Source organism: Bolinopsis microptera, chromosome 7 (genome assembly GCF_026151205.1).
Source record: "Bolinopsis microptera isolate Bmic1 chromosome 7, MBARI_Bmic_1.0, whole genome shotgun sequence".
NCBI classification, from domain to species: Eukaryota; Metazoa; Ctenophora; class Tentaculata; order Lobata; family Bolinopsidae; genus Bolinopsis; species Bolinopsis microptera.
Genome location: NC_087078.1, coordinates 1,218,531 through 1,236,118, shown reverse-complemented (window position 1 = coordinate 1,236,118; position 17,588 = coordinate 1,218,531). Strand labels below are relative to the sequence as shown.

The following is a 17,588-nucleotide window of genomic DNA, read 5'->3' as shown; positions in this document are numbered from 1 at the left end:
TATCAGTGGCTATAGCATTTGCATATAACATTTGTCCACATAGGATAAACTAATAGGTCCTACTATAGACCCTATAGAACTACTAGGATTACTAGAACTACTAAAGTCAGCATTTTTCATGACTCATACTGTCCACATTATAGCACCTAATCTCTCTCAGTTTTTATCTAATCTCTGCAATTTATTTACACTTTAATGCAAATTCATCTCTTTCATATCCTTTTTGCAGAGAAGTTGCCAAACTAGGAGAAACCAAACTTTGGAGCAGCAAAATTTTAGTGCATCTCATATTCTGCTGTATTCGCTGAACTATAATTCTTTGAAAGGAAATATAAAATATAGGATATATAAGATTCCACTCTATATCACAAAATGTACCCTCTTTCAATACACTTCTAAATTATTTGTCCGCGCTGGCTTGGTTACTCCTCACACTCTCGCCTTACATGCAACACACACACTTTCCACACACACACACACACACACGTCCGCCAACACATGTGTACGTCACTATTGACAATGTCTTATTGTATAAATAATGCGTTCACGCGTCCGATATTAGCCTATAGGTATCCTTTCCCGAGCTACGATACAACGTTTGAAATACAAAAGGAACATGTGCAAGCACACTGCTGTATGTTCCAAATCAACACTCTAGTGTCAATGCGGAGAAGGAAGTCAATTTCCTCCTCCCTTTTTACTCAGGACTTCCGTGCCCTCATCGCCTCTTTTATCTTCACTACGAGGAGGAGAGGAGGAGAATTAGGGAGGGAGTGAATTTACCGCCCTTTTGTATTCCGCATCTTAATCACATGTTAGTTCGCCTGTATTGATCCTGATACCACAACACACATCTGTATTATAAAAACGCAACCTTATCAAGCTATGCTATGATTCCCGTGTCATAAGCTCTTGAGAGCGGGTGCGGGGGGGGGCCAAACCCATGCCGATTTAATTCCCCCCATTTTAAGGCCAAATGGCGGCAATGCGCATGGTCTTAAAAACATCTAAAACTTGACTTATGATGAAAAAAACATCACCATCGGTGTTCGCCGACCTCAAATTCGAAACTACAGCTAATATGGTATCCGAATATTTATAGTTTCGATTTTTTACCGTAAAATCATGTGCATTTTACCCATTTAATCCTAAACCAATAGGCATAGTCATCAATAGCAATGCAAAGGTTTTCCCCCTCCCCCTCCAGCTCCCACCCCCCCCCCCCCAGCTCTGTTGACCACTCATTTTACTCACTAAATCTCTCCCCGTATGTCTCAAACAGGGGTTAAGTACAACTAACAAACTACCGACACTTTACAGATGCTAGAGTTTCTATAGGACAACAAGTAGCCCGCTGCTACAGAGTGAAAATAATCCTGTGACCATTGTCCGCCGAGGTCACGTGACCACCCACATCATTACCCCAGGCACAATGTGACTCTATCGGGCACCTCCAAACCCACAAGTGATACCCTCTGTTTACGTTAACTTTTATTGAAAGGGGCAGCTCTCCTGGGAGGAGACAGTAGTTTATGGAGCAGAGATTGAAAAAATCTGGGATTGTAAAGAAAGTTTTTCATGGGAGAGAATTTACACTTATAAGAGCGTTATAATACGTGATTATAATGTTAATTGTAATGGGATTAAATATGGCATGAAACTCATACTTGATAACCTTACTCGCAATGTCATAACTTATGATTGGTATATAATAAATATATTCCATATATTATTAATAAGGCTTGATTTGTGACTTAACGGTTTAATTAGGTTTTCGTTAGCGGTGATCATAACATAACCGCCACTACAACACATAAAAACTATCCAAATGGAAAGTGGTCACAATTTTGCATCATGCTAAAAGTTTTGTCTGATTATTACGGGAGACTATTCCCCGTTTTTATTGTTTGTAAATGCGGGGAATAACCCAATAGTATAAGAAATATTACTCCGGAACAGGGCGTAAACTGCAGACAAGCGAATACAGATCAGGCTCAGTATTACTGTAGAACGCTTTAAGCTTTCGACAAATTAAACATTTAAGCTTATTACACTTCGTGAGGTTAAATAGAATAAAAGGACCATGTAATACGAAATTATTATTATATTTAATATTTAGTATATGCCCCAATTTTCACTGTTTTTTACGTGAAAATATTGGGCTCGCCTTTGGGCTACCTCGCTGATGTTACAGTCAAATAGCTCTCATTCATTAAAACTTGAATAACACATTATCGTGAAGAAAATGCTGATAGATTAATGTCGTACCGGAGCTAGCTCTACGTAATGAACACTGGCTGAAACCCATTTAGCTTAATACATCCGTGCATTATTACTGAAACGATATCAGTTTACTCTCAATAAATGTAAGCTCCCTCTACGCTATACTATAACGGTGATTTCTACAGGTAAGCAGAGAGTTAACAGGACACACAGTATGACCTGTCCTGCTGTCGTTCCGACGACAACCCAGATCCGACCTCGTCCGTAACATGACCGAGTGCAACAATTGGGATATAGAGACCGTACAACAGACCACTCAACGTTCAGTGGCCACGCTGGAGATTCCATGAGCCTCGCTCTTTCTCCCGACAAGAGGACCTTTTTTTCTGGTTAGTTTTTTTGTGGTAGCTTTTGCGGTTTGTGTATATGCGCAGTACATCATATCGTAAACATACTTACTCCAGTATTGATCATTTTTAAGCTAGACCTTATTTTTCGCCCCTCTAAATTGAATAACCACAACACCATGTAAAATCTGATCTGGTAGTGGTTAAGTGTTTGTAAGATTAAAGTAAAGTTATGTGAGTTTTGTGGTTATAACGAAAATCTCAAATGGGGTTTCTCCCGGTCGCGCCGGGAAGCAAATAAAATGGTCCACCTCCCTTACTGCTGGCTTTTGCCACCCCTCCACAGTTTTAACATACTTTTAATCAACTTTTAATTTATACCAGCTAAGAGTGCGAAGCGATGTGTAGAATGTTATAATAATGATTTTTTTACCTTTGTTAATCTCAATGTCCCTGGAAATTAATATTATTTTAGATTACCATTCGGTCCAAAATGCTAGAAATTGCAAATTCTTGGTGGCCCGGAACAAGTACTATAAAATGAGCGACTGCGAGGTGCGTGAAAAGTTTCACAAGATCCTGGTTCAAAATGATATGAAATTCCCACTTTCCCCGTGTTTACAGGCCATGTTCATGTTTATCGTCACCTTTCCTGTGAAAAGCCATCAAATGTTCATGTTATCGTTAAAATGTTTTAAAATGGTCTCGATTGTCAGTACGGTAACATGAAAGGGATAGTCGAACTTTGCCAATGTACGCCGATTACTTAAGTCACAGGACACGACATTTAGGTCAACGTCAAGAGCACATCTGGTCAGGCCGTTACATACATTTCCCGTATAATTTCCCTTTCCCTCTCTCTCTCTCTCTCCTCCTCTCCTCTTCTCCTCTCTCTCTCTCTCTCTCTCGTCCCTCGTCTCTCTCTTCTCCTCTCTTCTCTCTCTCCCCTCTCGTCTCTCTCTCTCTCTCTCACTTCTCTCTCTCTCACTCTCTCCCTGGTACACTCCTCTCTGTGTACTGATAGTCATATGGGTGTCAAGCCAGGCTGACTGATTGGTATCTGTGAGCAGTCCTAAAGCTGTTTATATTGGATCAATTGTGATCAAATTCACATACACACCACAGATCATCATGTCCCTCAGATAATTATTAATATGATAATATCATAAGACAACGGTCTTGATAACACATTGCACAGTTCAACGAGTAAAGATTCATTATAATTTCGAGGAGCCCAGAAACCCATGATAATAAATATTATTGGGTTGAGCTGGCGAGTGTGCAGTGTGTGACAACACTATAAACGACACACTATGATCGACAGAGGGAGTAAGTGTACTTGATACCTACGTGTGAATGTGTACTAGCAGTGTATGTGTATCATCACTCTGTCCAACAATCACATTCATAACGATTATCGTCCTCTCTCAGTCTCCCGTGTTTGTGTGGTATAACACCACGCCACCTCTCCCACTCTCCTGCGAGTCAGGGGAATCCCTTACCATGCCTGTTAACATACCACGCTAAAAGAGAAACGGAGAGAGAGAGAGTTGTACTGTGAGGTGGTAGATAGAAGGTGTCTCGTGGAGTGTATGTGCGTGGGTGAAAGAAATGATCGTCTGTTTGTTTGTTTGTATGTTTTTTGAGCATGTTCTGTAGGGGAGTTCAAACTGGTGAAAGGCGGGAGCTTTCAGAGAGGCACAAATATTTGAGTAACATTTGGCGGTAGTATGACGCAATCAGAAAGTTATAAGACATGGTTGTGAGATGTCTCGTCTTCCAACCTCGTACCCTCAATCGTGTTAGTTGTGAGTGTGTCCTGTTTCTCGAGTGTGTGTGTGTGTGTTAAATGGTGAGTTTAATCCGTAAACATATCTTGTATGTTTTGTTTTTCTCTCGCGCCATCGGGTAGTCTCTTAAAACATGTTGTCTCCAAAAGAACTGTCAAATTACGTGAGAAGGACCGAGAGAAAGACCAAAAGGACAGCGGGAACTTCTGAATGACACACATTTCCCTAAACAACCCAATATCTGAAGGGAACAAAAGTTTTGAACTGATTTAGGGGCCTTGTACTTTTTTAATCTTCTATCAAACGGTTCTAAAGAAGGAGGATTCTAACGATGATTTTGGAATTCAAAAAAAATCGATAGATATTGTATATTTTTCAGTGATCTCAGCTCATGTGGACCAACTCAATTGTATTGACAAATCTTCGCCATACCACCTACATTCCCATTGCTGAGCTTTCAATAGCATATAAGTGTACGAGTTCCTATAACTGATGAGACAAAGGTATTTCATTTGCTGCTTGAAATGAATGTCCCGCCCCAATGACGTCAGTAAATTGAATGTCAATGACTTGAATGTATTCTGATTTAGAAGTAGAAGTACCATTTCAAATATCTTCGTTGTTCCTGCGCTTACTTAGTGTGGTACGTGGCAGCCAAGTAGTTTCATCCACTCTGTGGTCGCACATTTCATACACTTAATGTGTAGAAATATTTTTTTTGATTCAGCCCAAACCAGTTTCCTTGTTACAGTTTTGATAACTCATTACCCTCTGAGCTACAACCTAGTAGCATAGCTCGGTCTCATCCTAGATTTGTTAATGGATATTTATTTTCTATGCATTTAATGATGCAATGTTGTGAAACGTAAATTGCAGATTAAAAAAGCATGGGCGAAATCAAGAAAAAGGGGAACAATATTTCCACTTTTACTCTTCCAATTACTACTAAAAATTCCTAGAGGAAATTGGAGTGCATGTCATGAAACCCCCCAAGTTATTTAGATCCATTAAAACACTCCTAATACAATAATATCCCACATAAATACCGATATGTAACCTTGGTGAATAGCAATACTCCCGATTAAAGTTTCCTAAATGGTTAAGATAAAGTTCTTACATTAGTGTAAGTCCTATTATGTGTCAAGGAAATTGCCCTAGTATATCATCCACTCAACCCTCTTAGTGTCACTAGGACTTCTGCTCTTCAGAACCATTAGGTCGCCTAGAGCTATGTTATATTCCACTAAATTCATTGAATTTCTCGAAGCCCCCAAAAGGTGTTTTTGATCACAGAGTTCTAATGTTCTGCCTATTTTCAGGTGCCTGTGATGCAGCGCAAAGCTGTGGGATTATCCGTGACGGAAATGTGCAAAGCAGACCTTGGTACTGGTCACGAAAGTGACATCACGCAGTCCTCCTTCTTCCCTAACGGGATGTCAATCGCTACAGGCAGCGACGTACGCAACCTTTCGGCTCTTTGACATCAGAGGCTGACCATGATCTTATAACGCACTGCAACGAAAATATACTCTGTGGAATTACATCGGTAGGATTCAGCAAGATCGGCCGCTCTTGTTGTTCTGATAACGACGATTTCAACTGTAAACGTCAGGGACGCACTACTTAATGATAGTGTGGGAGTACTGGGCGGCCCACGAGAAACCGCCTCAGTTTGTCTGGAAATCACCGCAGACGGCATGGCTATTTGCACGGGCAGCCCATGGGGGGGGGGGGGGAAAACAAAAAAATGTTTTATTAGTATTACCTGAGAATCTGAATTAAGGGTCGGCTGTGCGCAAGCTAAAATAGTCCGAGGAGACTGTTTGTGATTAGTATTTGTCGAGAGGTGGTGATGACCCGCTCACACCACCCTCCTCGGGGACAACCTCTGTGCTCGCCAACCAGAGACAAGAGCGTAGAGCCGGGTCGCCCGGGGGTGCGCGCACGTGGGCCCCGTGTCCTAGGCCCTGGCACGTCCATCCTACGTCAAACACCCCTCACCTGATCCTGCTCGCTCTCAAGTCTACTTTTCCTAACGTACTGCTAACAGTCTTCTTTACCAGCCCAACACCGCCCTACTTGGATGTTGATATGTAATGTTATTACAGTTAACCGTTTGACTTTCGTAATAATAATAATAATATTAAATTGAACAATATTCAATGTGTTTGACATTTTTCTTTTTCCAGGCTCTGTTATTCGGATACCCATGAATAGCTATAATTTGCATGTGTATAATAGTTTCTGCAGCCATAATACGCTTTGGTAGAAAAAATTCAAATTATTTTTGTAATAGAAATCAAACAATTTTAAACATATTAAAGCATTAATCAGGTTTATAAGATCAAATCCCTTAGCTGTTCACAACCGTTCATATTTCTTATAAAGACATGTATTTTTGGTTATAAAACTGTTTCTACCCCATAAAGTATTGATATATCGTCATTGTTTGAAAACGTAAGGTCAGCGTTCTAATAAAAATAGTTTATTTTAGATTGGTTTTAAAAACTTTTTGAAAGACATAAAAATAGTCTTATGGATTTAAATGTAACTATCGGATTGCATACTAAACTGCAGCGAATTTACCCGGTAAATCTCAAAGCCCAGATTTGTGTAAAATGTTCAAAAGAGTTTATTTTTCTTCCTGCTCACTTTTTGAATGTATAGATAATTCAGTTAGCTGATTTTTCACACGAAACGAATGACAACTAAATTGTTTTTAGGGTCTTTGGAATGCGTCATATTAAAGAATATTTTGGTAGGCATCAATATATGATTCCAGTGAAAAGGAACACGTACCCGTGTTTTATCAATGACGTTGTTACCGCGAAAGAGTCCGTGCATCACGTGTTTTTGACACGTGACTACAGCGGTCCAGCGGTCACGTGTCATAACATGCAACTCCCTCCCCGTGGTAAGAGGGTGAGAGCAACGCCCTCCGCGCCGGCGCACCTGCGTCAGCACGAGACGACATCTTATATGCAGCACCACTGTGTTTAGTACTACGGAGATTATCATACTTGAATTCATACTTTCAAATACTCCACGCACTCCAGGATCTAATACTTTGTTGTTCCAAATAGTGGATATATTATTTTTGTTACCCCTCTCATTGACAATAATGGAATTGATAGTAATGTTAGTGAAATAATAATACCCAAAGTTAGGTTCCACAACGGTGTTTAGTTGTTGCCCCCTTCAAAATTGATCTGCTAGCGCCTCATGTTTTACATACTCGTTTCCTATATGTATTATACATAATCTATGAGTATTTTTTGAATTTGAGTATATAATATTAAAACATTAGTATAAGATTTTATATATATAGTGGAAGAGAAATGCGGAGACCAAAGGACTGATTTAAAAACAATGCGGCACTTGCTTCACTTCTAGTACCACATATCATCTGTAATTAGTTTTAATGAAAATTGGTCATGATGATTGTGTTAAGATGAATATTTTCTCTTGATACTGCGTGTATAAACGCCTGTGTCTTATAATTTATGTGTATAGAATTGTGTGGGCGTGTGTGTGTGGTGTGGTGTACGGTGTGTGTGTGGTGTGTGTTTGTAGTAGTGTGTGTAGTGTGTGTGTGTGTGTGTGTGTGTGTGGTGTGGTGTGTGTGTTGTGTGTGTGTGTGGGCAACAGATTTAACATTTGTAACTTCTCCCTGTCACCAATATTAACATACAATATACATCATAATATTATAACAATTTTAACCTACGTGTTTCACTCGACTCAAATACCCTGTCGCTCAAACTTGGTAACCTCCCGAAAGTTCCGTATCCTCCTCTCCCGAACCAGAGTGTCCCGGGCAATTTCCAGTAATTCCGACTACGCAAGTGTAAAAATGTGGCAGTAGTCAAACATTATAACGCTCGCTGCTGCTACTCCTGCTTATTGTGGCCACATACACCGTGCCCATGCAAAAAGCTACTCCGGTTAGTTTCACTTGTTTATCCACGTTCAGCTGTTTATTTGCGGCTGCTTTGATGCAGAGCTAAAGAAATCCACCGGATTGCAGAAACGATAAAATGTTTCGCGTGACCTATTAACTCCATGTAATAAAAAGTGTGTGTGTGTGAACTAACTGTTTATAATGCAGTCCCTTGATGAGAACAATGTAGTTAGTGTGTTTGACGCTGCGTTTCTCTGTACCGTAATGTTAACTGATTATAAAGTGATGTTTCGGCCTCGCTAAGGTCTTCCTCCGCCTCCCCCAGGCGGTTACTGTTTGCTTGTATTCACCGCCCTTTAACCCCAGTCGTAAGGGTACACCTTGTTTTTAAGACCCGCTTAATATAGCGAAAACCATAGTTGATTCAGTCTATTTCTGTGCTCACCGCCTACTTTTTAGGTGTGCATTCCAGAGTCATATTGCCGGAATCGACGGGTACCGCAATGATTTTATCCAGACTGAATGGAAGACCTATAACGGGGACACACGAGTCTATAAAGTTCCGTTTCAATTACTTCACCTGTCATCACACTACAGTAAAGAATTAACGGTGTGTTGTATAAGGCATTTCCACTCACAGTGGGAGTAACCAACAATGTATGTGTCAGTAGCGGTAACCTTCGTTATGTAAAAGTATAATGTCCTCATACCGTCGCCATTTTAAAACTGTGTAAATGATAAACCAAAGTTTAGCGGTCCACACTCCCGTTTAAGGCCAGATGGGGGGGTAAGGGTCAAAAAACATCGACCAAAAATTATATTCCTTAATCAAAATAATTTTTGATGACCAAAACTGGCAACTATTCACATATTTGTATGCTGCTTAACTTTTTTAAATAATTGAGGTTAACCGACTTTCACAAAATTGACTATACAACATTGAGGTTTAATAAAATTGAGGTTAATATTTATTACCACTCCATAATTTTTTTGTTAATTTCCGGTCAGCAAATGTAACTCAAATTTTAGGTTCATAATTATCAAAAAAAGTAATATCCAAACGTTATTAATTAGGATAACCTCTTTTTTTAGATGTAGCGATAATAGATCAAATGAAAGAGCTATTATTTTCATCGTTAGTTTACGTATACACAATATCTAAATAGATACTGTTTGATTGACTTTCTTTTATCTTGGGAAAATGAAAAATGAGGTTAACCATCACATTTTTGTACTGTAGGGAAAATACATACGATTCTTACTTATGTACTGTAACACATATCGCAGTGAGGTATCTATTGGTATCACAATGCCTACAACTATAATCACTGGGACAAGGTGATTTTGAACTGACCATATTTTTAGTAGAAGAAATGTATCCGTAAATGGCTAAAAAAATGAGGTTAACCTCTCATTTTTTTGAATATCCTGACCAGTAAAATACATGTTAACCTCAAAAACTGTAAATCTTACACTGTGCAAATGTTTTACTACATATATAATAACATATTAATAAACTCAATCCCTGTGGTTATATGGTCTAAAGCGAGGTTAACAACCAAATTTTGTAAACTACTTTCGAGCAGTTAGTGTTTTACAGGAAGTCTTGGTTAACCTCATTTTTTACAATACAAAGGACATTAACTACTGAAAGAGTGCTAAAATCGTTTAGGAGGGGATGGCTAAGTCTGATCAAGCAACGTTGTTAGGTGTTATAGAAAAGTCCCTAACTAACGAACTGAGATACATTCCCTGGAATATCAAAAATTTTGAAAACACTACATTGGCATCTATCTCGAAACAACACATTTTGTGACTTTCAGTCCTTAGTTGAGAAAAAACCAGCCACCCCCTGATATTGGGATTTGTTACAGTGTTCCTTGACAAGTACCTAGATATTAGATGCAGCGATTTTTTTTATTTGACTCGTTTCTCGAATTATGAGGTTAACCAGCAAAATTTGACGAATTTTTTGACAGGTTTAACCCTCATAATTCAAGAACCGAGTCAAATTAAAAAAACGCTGCATCATTAATGAGGATAAATGTCCAAGGAACCACTGTACCAAAACCTCAAGATCAGGGAGTTGGCCGTTTGTCCTCTAAGAATCGAAATGTCAAAAAAGTTACAGCCGTTTTAAAGATCCAGTTTAAATGTAAGTACAGGTAAACCTCAAAATTTAGCGCGCGAATTATCTCAGGAACGCAATGTCGATTTGGATCCCGGTTTTTTTCTTCTTGGGTTCGTCCTCCTGCAACTATTATCAAATTGTGAAAACTAGAATAGTGCCATTTAATACCCCCCCCCCCCCTCTGCCTTAATTAGTGGGCCCCAAACCGGATATGCTACAAAAAAAAAAAAACCCCGGCATCCGACTCAACTTATATTCTAAACTGAATCTTTTCGTAAAGAAACAGCTCTATACGGCCAGTAATTGGTTAAGGTACCGGTACTGACTCTACTGGTACTGTACACTGTGTACATAATACTCCTTTATTAATACTCCCTTATACACCTCCATTATACCATACCAGTATTGGTGTGTCCTAGTAAAATCTACAAGCTTTTTATTGGTATATATTATAAAAGGAGTAGTTATATATTATGCCGGAAATAGCGAGTGATATGATGGAAGTAGCGAATAATAAACGCCCTGACTGTTTTCTACAGGTTCGTGTTTATACCCTTATTGTGGTTTAATCCCTCATCCCGATGCATTAACATCCGTTATCATATCTAATGTACCAGCTAATGCACCAGCCACCATCAGTACAGTTATACTCTCACTCAATGGCCACACTTTGCTTGTGCTGAATTTTAGAATTTAACAATACAGACAATTAAGGTGCAGATACAGAATAATTATAATATTTGAAGATTTACAGTTTTTACGTTTACTGTTATGAACAAGGGTTGAATACTGGATCGCAAATTCTCAATTGGAAAAAGAGTCTGTAATGTAAAACCATCACTGGACACTGACCGTGCAACTGATTCAATGAATCTGATAGAAATTTTTCGTAAAGATGAGAATCAGAAACAATGCATCTGCGAAGTGGAAATACGTATGTAATTATAATAATATATACATTGTACACTCTCTCTCTCTCTCACTCTCTCTGCATGCAAGCCAATAATGGATGGTTACCGCAAAATTTTACATATGCAATTACTTTTCTCATAACAGAAAGCTAGCCCGTACTCAAGGAGCCATTTTGCTGCGTGTACATTGTTCGCTGCACACTTGTTAAAGAACCAGCTGCATTTTAGATATCCACATCATATAATACCACGGATGATCGTGTCCGAAATTTCGATATTGGCCCTTCCCTCGTCAATAGTTACTCATTTCCGTATCTTAAACGCCGAACGCGCGAATAATCTGTTGAATATACGAAACGCAGGTCCTTTCAGATAAAATCTAATCGTTATTTATGGTTCCCGAATTTTGTGGATTAATGGAAATTAAAATCCATTGACTTCCTGTAGAAGGAACATTATCTTAGGCATAGCATCTTTCTCGCCTTCATAGTAAAAACCATGCTAAAAAACACTATGGGGGGGCTTCTGATTCTGCTATGCAATGAATTGTAATATAGAACGGAAGTGTATTCTTCATCTCCCTTGTTCTGTTGCAACAAGGGTCCCCCGATCAATAAGAACATCCGATTACTGAACTCTTTAAAGTTAGTTTCTTATAGTGCAATGTTTTAAGTTATTATGGGTCTCTCTAGTACTGCCCGTATAATTAGACTATAACATGGATTAATCTACATATATCAAGGATTATATCTACATTAATATACGTACATTTTATAATTATCAGATTTAATAGTCAACTACACAAAGCGCAAGAAAAAAAAACAAACTGTACATACGCAACTATTGAAACGCACATTCGCAGCTCTAACAAGTCCTGGTTTTGTCCCCTAAACTTGAGATCACATAACAGTGAAAACGGTTTAGATTTTCAGTATGAAACTATGGACATGGATCGTGCCATGTTTCTTCCTCTTTATGTTTATTTAAAATCAAGATGATCACATACCAACATCAACACCTATAAAGAGAACTGGAAGGAGGCCCGTGTATATTGGAATTTAGTGTTGTATGTAAGATATGGTGTGACTCTTGATTAGAACATATCCAGTTATAATAGACCGCTTTGAATTATGGTGTTTGATACCAATGTCAGATTACAGCCCCTTGCTTTTATATTGTATTTACTCTCATTGTGTTTGCAACTCAGAGCACAATGAATTGCATCGTGTTTTATGAGACTTAAGTACAACACTTGGGAAGAGTGTCCACGCCTTAGCCAACTTCAATTTTACATAGGTAGCAAGTCGATTAAAATGTACCAACCGTGATCTACATTCCAAAACGAGCTGAACCATTTCAAAGTGAAGATTGAGGAGACCGGGACGAATCACAGCGAAATGAGCCATTTTTAAAATTTGCAATTCCAGATAGTACTAAAAACGATAAGGTCCTGTAATTTCTAAACCATTGGTCTACCATTTTTCATCCATTTGCCAACTCCTTCTAAGCCTCACCATATTTTTTGTCAGTAAAAAGAACAAAAAATGTAGGTCGCTGCACTGACAGAAGGAGTGAAATTGTACGCTAGAATAATTAGACTCTTTAAATGTCATGCAACATGTTCGTTAATAATTAAACTTCCCTTTTTCCCTTTTATTACCGACTTTACTAGATTTTTCCCCGGAATACACACAACGTTAATGTGATGTAGCTGACGAATTTACAATTGTGTGTGTAACTTTAGCCTTTACTTGTAGATACTTCTCTCTTTACGTCCACTGGATGTAACCTACAATAAATTATGACCATAACAGACTTTATCGTACAAGAAGTCTCAAAGTACTAGAACTTCTAAACCTGGACTAATACTCAACAAAAAAGTAACTTAAAGCGAGTAACGCAATCCCCTGATAAACTTATGCCATACCTTATCCGTAAGACAGTAAGGGTTCTGATTATTCTTAAGAAAAAGACTCCAGTTACTGAGGGTTGAAAGTAGAACGTCCGATACTAATTCTCCATTTCATGGATTTGTACGATCATTATATCTGACAAGATTATGGACTTGAAACATCTGATCACCAACGAGCAGACAGACCCGCTAAATTAACATGACAAAGTAAAATAAATTAATTCGATTACTTGCTATCGGATTAGAAAATGGTAAACGTGCGGTCAGGGATAATGGGGGCGGGAGCGTTACCACGCCTCCAAAAGACAAAGCAGCATGGGCGTAGTAGCTATCTTCCGGCCCGAGACTGAGCGCAGCCGCGAACGCCAAACCCGTGCACAACAGTTTATGTACAGAATTTGTATTACTAAGCATTTAGGTTAGGGTAAGTGTCCAGCACTTGCGAATACAAGTTCGGCCGGTCGAGTTCGATACAGTCCGGCAATGTAATCGTACAATTTGTCTGTCGATATGAGAAATTTCCGAACATGTCACCCGTTGACAGGGTCCAAATTTACAGAGTAAAGTTATTCCATCCTGTGACGATCACACAATGACTCTATATGAGATTAGTTCTGCAATATTGTGTCAAATGTATAAACAGAATGGTTCTGTCATACATCCCCACCTAGATGTAACAGATTAGTACTGTAGTTTCAATTCAGAAGAGTGTTTTCTATCTTAACTATTTTCACGTATTAATTTATTGAATGGAAATTGTTGGTCTTAGTTTCTGCTGATCAGCACAGGAATTTATTAAGTCTTGAAAAGGTGAACGATGAGCGCAATTTCGACGCAGATATATCCGATAGTGTGTCGATTTACGAAACATAAACAATAACGTATCCTGCGGTTAATATTCTCGAACATGGCATGACAAAAACTTGTCCATCGGCAGTGATGTGGCTTTGTAAACCGGTTCTGAAGTGAAGTGGTTTCCTTAAAATGTAACGCTAGTGTAATTTTAACGCAATTTGTCCAAAAAGTGTCCAGTAATGTCAAATATGTGAGCGACTCCTTTTATTATAGATATCACGATCGGAGTCCTGTCGAATGGCACTACTCATAATTGTTATACCAATTGTCAGAAGAAAATTGAAACAGGTCAAGTTATGGAACAAAAATAATAAGCTGGCTAGAGAACGAAATTGAAAAATGTTGGATAGTAAACGATTTTGTACCATATCGACCAAATTTTCGATTGAACCATTGCGGGCCGCGTGGCATTTACGATTAGGGTTTCGTTCACCCAATACGTAATCGCTTTTTGGACCAATTTTTTTACCTCTCCTGTCCCCTCCTATTCATTTTCAACATGCTATTGTGTCAAAAGTAAACAAGCGTATCATTTGGCAACCCCCCCTCGCTACACGTAATAATTTGACGAACCCCTAACTCTAAGCACGCGGTATCTGAGTATAGGTTATAAAGCATAGTTTCATACAAAAAATGAACAGTACATAAATGAACGCCCATGTCAAAGCACAGAAGCTGGCTAGGCTGTTAACATTCAAGTCTAGTTGGGACTGGAAACAGTTGAAGCGGTGGTACATTATAAAAGTACTGTCTACAAAAACAACACGAAAAACAACCATCATCAACTCAGAACGAAGTCGTTAACTCTACTCTCAGTTCATAACCTAAACCAATGGAAGATATCGGTTTAACTTCCGACCATGTGACCATTCGCACAATGGTGGCTACGCTAGTGAGAAATGGTGGAGTCACGTGGACTTTATCTACGTAGAAGGAGTATTATGGCAGGGACCTGTCCACGTGTTACTACTATACAACTCTGCATTTACATCGAAAACGGCTAAAGGGAGAGGAACACTGAGAAGTGAGAGTCCGGAGTAATTGAGAGACGGAGAAAGGGAACTGATGCTGTAATGTCCAATGGTATTTGTGGGAGTGTACGGAATATTGAACATAGCCCCCGCATCAACATTCATTATTACTAATCAGTGGGGCCTATAGTATAAATGTGTAGAACTGATACTAAAATTTACAGGAAATTTAAGTTTAGGTCAGGGTTAAAATTCACTGTTTTGGTATCAGCAAGTTAAAACTCATTAACAATTTTACTAGTAATTGTAAAACATTTAATTTAAAAGTAAAACACTGCTACTATTGAGTTTTTGAATAATTAATTACAAATTTACAAAACTAACAGTCCAGATCCACGCCCCACAATCCGACTTTTTCCGGAAAAAATATGTTTATACGTAACCCTAAACTAAGAGAATAGGATGAAATTTAAAAATGTAGTGATAATATCAAAAGCCAACAGCTATCGTACAAAAATTTTACAACATCAAGATTGTATCATCAAGCGGGGTTTTTTTTTCGGCAATATCTTGCAGGGGCATTTTAACCCTTATGTGGGGGTTTGGGGAATCAGTGTCTGAAAATACATGGGATTCAATTTGGTTTTTCAACTGTCCCCTTTGGCTTAGAAAAATCTCGAAGATCGAGTGTATAATGTTTTTGCAAGTCAATAATAAAATGCATACTCAAATATTTTCAAGAGCCATTCAAGATGAAATATAATGTTATTTATATCATATGTTTTAAATACTCACAATAAATAAAATACACAAAAAAACACAAACGTCCCCAAAACATGTATTTAAATTTTATATTTCCCTAGTTGAAACTAACTTATTTTATGAAATTGATACATTTCGAAAAGATATCGTGATATCGAGATAAGTAAATGAAAAAATGAAAAATTGAGACTTTTAATTTATTAAAGTATTAGTATTGTCATCGGATACGAGGCATTGATACATTTAGATCACATTAAATCTGAATTGAATAAAGTGCACTTTTATATTGAAAACTTTATTTATAAAAGTAAGTTAATAAAATCTTCTTTATCGTATTCGTAATCACTAAAAAATGTGTAAACCCCAAGGCCAAGAGTGCAGTACTACCTCGGCATGTTAAATTTCCATCTTTTACGCCCGACTGTGGTATTGCATGAAGGGCAATGATGTATTGCATCTTTACAGTCGTCAATGAGGAAAGGAATGAAGCAACCATATACCGTTAAAAAGAAAATAACAAAGCAAAGTAAAATAGTGATTTGTTCCAACTTCGTAGCGCACTGACGTCTGAATCTTGGGCAATGGCAGTTTCCGCAGGTCATGTTCATAGGGAATTTGCCAAAGTTTGCCGGCTGGGGAGCTATCACAACAACTGGGGCCTGGGCAGCCGGTGGGGCCTGGCCGGCAGGTGGGTACTGGCCCTGCGGTGGGGCCTGGCCGGCAGGTGGGTACTGGCCCTGCGGCGGGTACTGGCCCTGCGGTGGGTATGGCCCTGCGGCGGGGACTGGCCTTGTGGTGTCCTGGGTTTGGGGCCGCTTGTACTGGGCCCCTGGCAAGTTTAAGTAAGGTGGTGGGGGTTCTCCTTTTTCTCCATATGGGGGCATCGGTGCTGCCATGATTTACTAAAAATTTGGGAACGAGAGTAAGTCGTGAAATTTTACGAATGACCGGGGCTTAATCCAACGGATTGATTAATCACTCGACACTCGAACTGCCACGTGACTTTTCAAACACCGTTCCTAGCCCTACTCCTAGGGTTGGATTTCAGCATATGCTTTTGTAGTGGTTAGGGGTTGGGTTAGGGTTAGGGTTAGGGTTGGGATAATTGATAAGAGGTTAGGACTGAGGGTTAGGGTTTCGATAGTCGTTTTCAGGGCAAGCTAGAGAACGGGTTGAAAAAGTCAAATGACAGTCGGTTTTGCGTGATTAATCATCATCATCCGAAATTATAGACGGATTATACATGAACATCCGTTACAACCCGTCGTAATATAATGATATAATGTCAGACTGAAGAAAAGAATTGTGATTAAATTGGGGAAAAATTTAGAAAGAATTATGAAAATCGTACAAAATCTTCAAGTCCTGAAAAAACCGTGGCTTTATATTGTTTTTGTTTACAATCCTAAAAATTTTAAAAAAGGGTATACTTAGACATTGAAAATAAAGCATACAGATTTGTATAATTAATCTCGGGAGTGAGAAAAAATGTTTAAATTCAATACATGATACAGGCGATATATTACTATTTGCACCCAGTCTCACTAAATCGTTGCCCAAATTAAAAAAAAATTCTTGTGAAAAGGCCCTGAGGGGATGACAGTAATCTTTAGGGTGTATTTTTGGACCCTGATTCCGAATCAAACCCCCATAACATTAACGTAGCGGTAAAAATGCTTCCCTGGAGTTTATGGGCATTTGTACTTAAGTACAAATATGATGTTTAAAGTGAAAACGTCTGTAGAAGTTAAATCAAAAGGGACTGCATGCAATGTTTTTTTTTTC

At 38.7% G+C, this 17,588-nt stretch overlaps 1 pseudogene; it reads left to right on the top strand.

The window, feature by feature from the left end:
• Positions 1–616: 616 nt before the first annotated feature.
• Positions 617–6,573, top strand: LOC134818095 (guanine nucleotide-binding protein subunit beta-4-like; annotated as a pseudogene).
• The last annotated feature ends 11,015 nt before the right edge of the window (positions 6,574–17,588 follow it).